This window comes from Morus notabilis, unplaced genomic scaffold, assembly GCF_000414095.1.
Source record: "Morus notabilis unplaced genomic scaffold, ASM41409v2 Scaffold1684, whole genome shotgun sequence".
Lineage (NCBI taxonomy): Eukaryota > Viridiplantae > Streptophyta > Magnoliopsida > Rosales > Moraceae > Morus > Morus notabilis.
The window spans coordinates 73,490-78,051 of record NW_010361024.1 but is presented as its reverse complement, the minus strand read 5'-3'; positions in this window follow the sequence as shown (position 1 = coordinate 78,051).

The following is a 4,562-nucleotide window of genomic DNA, read 5'->3' as shown; positions in this document are numbered from 1 at the left end:
ACACGTGCCTATTGCAATAAAGCATGAATTTGATTATCATATTTATTATCTTTTAAAAAAATAATTTTATAATACAGACAAATAAGTTCTAACTATGATTTGATCACCATAATATAAACATTATTTAATTTGACTACTTTTAATTATACCTTAAATAAGAGAAAACATATAAAAAGTAAGAAAACATATAAAAAGTAAGTAAAAAATAGAAAAACAATTTTATGATGCTGATAAATAAGTTCTAAGTATAATTTGATCGCCATAATATAAACATTATTTAATTTGACCACTTTTTATTATACCCTAAATAAGAAAAAACATATAACAAGTAAGTAAAAACTATAAAATAGAAATAAAAATTAAACTACTTTTAAGAGGAAATAGTGGATAACAAGTAAAGAGTATAAGTAGATACAAAAATTAAATCAGTTTTTTCTTAAGTTCCAAGTGAGAGAAAAAACGTGATAACATGTAAAAAGTGTAAAAGGTAAAGGGTTTAAAAAAAATAAAAATTAAACCACTTTTAAAAAAAAAAAAATATATATATATATATATATATAAGTTAAAGGAAATAGTAGATAAAAAGTAAGTAAAAGTATGAAAGATAAAAGACATAAATATACAAAATATGAAGAGTATAAATGAAAACACAAATTAGACCGTTTTTCTTTAAAATCTAAATAAGAGAAAAGAGTAGATAACAAGTAAGTAAAAAGTACAAAATGTGAAAGGCATAAATGGAAACAAAAACTAACTGTGTTTTTCTTAAGCTCAAAGTAAGAAAAAAAGAGTCGATAATAAGTAAGTGAAAAGTAGGAAAGATGAAGGGTATAAATGGAAAAAGATATTTTCATGGCACCCGTTTGCTTTAAGACACATTTTTTCTTAAGCTCTAAGAAAGAGAAAAGAATAGATAACAAATAAATAAAATTACAAAAGGTGAATGGTATAAATGGAAATAAAGGTTAACCTTCTTTTGTTAAGCTCGAAATAAGAGAAAATAGTAGGTAACAAGTAAGTGAAAAATATAAAAAGTTAAGGGTAAAAATGGAAAGAAAATATTCAATGACAACTGTCTGCTTTAAGGCGGTTAGTTTCAGCTATCACTCTATGAACACAATCATCAACCGATTTTTTTACCAATAGTTGTTATTTATCAGTCTTCTAAATCATTTTTAAGAAATTATCGTATCGATATATTTTTTTTTTTACCTTAATTAGTAAGGAAAAAGGGCGAGTAGACAAATTCAATAATAAAGACAAGTTGACAAAATACAATAAAAGTCAATCTGAGAAAAGAGTAAAAACAAAAAAAATAGAAGAAGCATAATGGAAAATGAAAACTAAAAACACCTACTTGTTTAGTTGCTTTAACACGTTTTTATTATATAATAGAAACATAAATATGCTTTACGTGTCCAACTGAAAACACATGTGAAAAAGAACTAAAATCAATAGTAGCACAGAGAAAAAAGAAAATAAAAATTCCCGCCCGTTAAAAAATCAATGATTAATTTCAAAAATTTCCTCCGAACTATGGTCATTTTAATACTTTACCCCCCAAATTTTAAAAAGTAACATCCATTCCCCTCGAACTTTGTTCCATTAACAAGTTTTATCCTTCTATTACAATAAGTGACGAAAATCACTATGTGTCACTTATTTAGTGAGAATTGAAAGATTAAGTAATTTTCTGATTGAACCTCTTAGTTGATTATCTTTCTGTTACAATAAGTAATTTTCTAATTGATCGCCATTATATAAACATTATTTAATTTGACCACCTTTTATTATATGCTAAATAAGGGAAAACATATAACAACTAAGTAAACACTATAAAATAGAAATAAAAATTAAACCACTTTTAAGAGGAAATAGTGGATAACAAGTAAAGAGTATAAGTAGATACACAAATTAAATCAGTTTTTTCTTAAGTTCCAAGTAAGAGAAAAAACATAGATAACATGTAAAAAGTGTAAAAGGTGAAGGGTATAAATAAAAATTAAACCACTTTTAAAAAAAATATAAGTTAGAGGAATGAGTAGATAAAAAGTAAGTAAAAGTACAAAAGATAAAAGACATAAATGTACAAAATATGAAGAGTATAAATGAAAACATCAATTAAACCGTTTTTCTTTAAAGTCTAAGTATGAGAAAAGAGAGATTACAAGTAAAAAGTACAAAAAGTGAAAGACATAAATAGAAATAAAAATTAACCATTTTTTCTTAAGCTTGAAGTAAGAAAAAAAAGTAGATAATAGATAAGTGAAAAGTAGAAAAGATGAAGGGGATAAATAAAAATAAAATATTTTCATGGCACCTGTTTGCTTTAAGACACCTTTATTCTTAAGCTCTAAGAAATAGAAAAGAATAGATAACAAATAAATAAAAAGTACAAAAGGTTAATGGTGTAAATAGAAATAAAGGGTAACCGCTTTTTGTTAAGCTCGAAATAGGAGAAAATAGTAGGTAACAAGTAAGTGAAAAATAAAAAAAGTTAAGGGCAAAAATGGAAAGAAAATATTCAATGACAACTGACTGCTTTAAGACGCTTAATTTCAGCTACCACTCTATAAATACAGACATCAACTGATTTTTTAACCAATAATTGTTAATTATCAGTATTCTAAATCATTTTTAAGAAATCATCGTATCGTATTTCTTTTTTTTTCCCCTTAATTAGTAAGAAAAGAGGGCAAGTAGACAAATTCAATAATAAAGACAAGTGGACAAAATACAATAAAAGTCAAACAGATAAAAAAGTAAAAACAAAAAAATAGAAGAAATATAATGGACAACGAAAACTAAAAACACCTACTTGTTTAGTTGCTTTAACACGTTTTTATTATATAATAAAAACATAAATATGTTTTACGTGTCCAACTGGGAACACATGTGAAAAGGAACTAAAATCAACAATAGCACAGAGAAAAAAGAAAATAAAAATTCCCGTCCGTTAAAAAATTAAGGATTAATTTCAAAAATTCCCTTCAAATTATGATCATTTTAACATTTTACCCCTCAAATTTTAAAAAGTGGCATCCGTTTCTTCCGAACTTTATTCCTTTAACAAATTTTATCATTCTGTTACAATAAATGACGAAAATCACCGCGTGTCACTTATTTAGTGAGAATTGAAAGTTTAAGTAATTTTCTAATTGAACCTCTTAGTTGATTATCCTTCTGTTACAACAAGTAATTTTTTGATTGATAGCCATAATATAAACATTATTTAATTTGACTACTTTTTATTATACCCTAAATAAGAAAAAACATATAACAAGTAAGTAAAAACTATAAAATAGAAATAAAAATTAAACTACTTTTAAGAGGAAATAATGGATAACAACTAAAGAGTATAAGTAGATACAAAAATTAAATCACTTTTTTCTTAAGTTCCAAGTAAGAGAAAAAACGTAGATAACATGTAAAAAGTGTAAAAGGTGAAGGGTATAAATAAAAATAAAAATTAAACCACTTTTTTAAAAAAAAAAAATTATAAGTTAGAAGAAAGAGTAGATAAAACGTAAGTAAAATTACAAAAGATAATAGACATAAATGTACAAAATAAGAAGAGTACAAATGAAAACACAAATTAGACTATTTTTCTTTAAAGTCTAAGTGAGAGAAAAGAGTAGACAACAAATAAGTAAAAAGTATAAAAGGTGAAATGCATAAATATAAATAAAAATTAACCGTTTTTTCTTAAGCTCGAAGCAAGAAAAAAAGAGTAGATAATAAGCAAATGAAAAGTAGAAAAGATGAAGGGTGTAAATGAAAAAAAAAATATTTTCGTGGCACCTATTTGCTTTAAGACACCATTTTTCTTAAGCTCTAAGAAAGAAAAAAGAATAGATAACAAATAAATAAAAAGTACAAAAAGAGAGTGGTATAAATGGAAATAAAGGTTAACCTCTTTTTGTTAAGCTCGAAATAAGAGAAAATAATAGGCAACAAGTAAGTAAAAAGTAGAAAAAGTGAATGACAAAAATAGATAGAAAATATTCAATGACAACTGCCTGCTTTAAGATGCTTAATTTCAACTACCGCTCTACGAACACAATCATCAACTGATTTTTAACCAATAATTGCTAATTATCAATCCTCTAAATCATTTTTAAGAAATTATCGTATCGTATTTTTTTTCCTTAATTACTAAGGAAAGATGGCAAGTAGACAAATTCAATAATAAAGACAAGTGGACAAAATATAACAAAAGTTAATAAAAAAAAGTAAAAACAAAAAAATAGAAGAAGCATAATGGACAACGAAAACTAAAAACACCTACTTATTTAGTTGCTTTAACACGTTTTTATTATATAATAGAAGCATAAATATGTTTTACGTGTCCAACTGAAAACACGTGTGAAAAAAACTAAAATCAACAGTAATACAGAGAAAAAAGAAAATATAAATTCTCGTCCGTTAAAAAATTAAGGATTAATTTCAAAAATTTCTCACGAACTATGACCATTTTAACATTTTGCCCCCTGAATTTTAAAAAGTAACATCCGTTCTCCCGAATTTTATTCCGTTAACAAGTTTTATCATTTTATTACAAT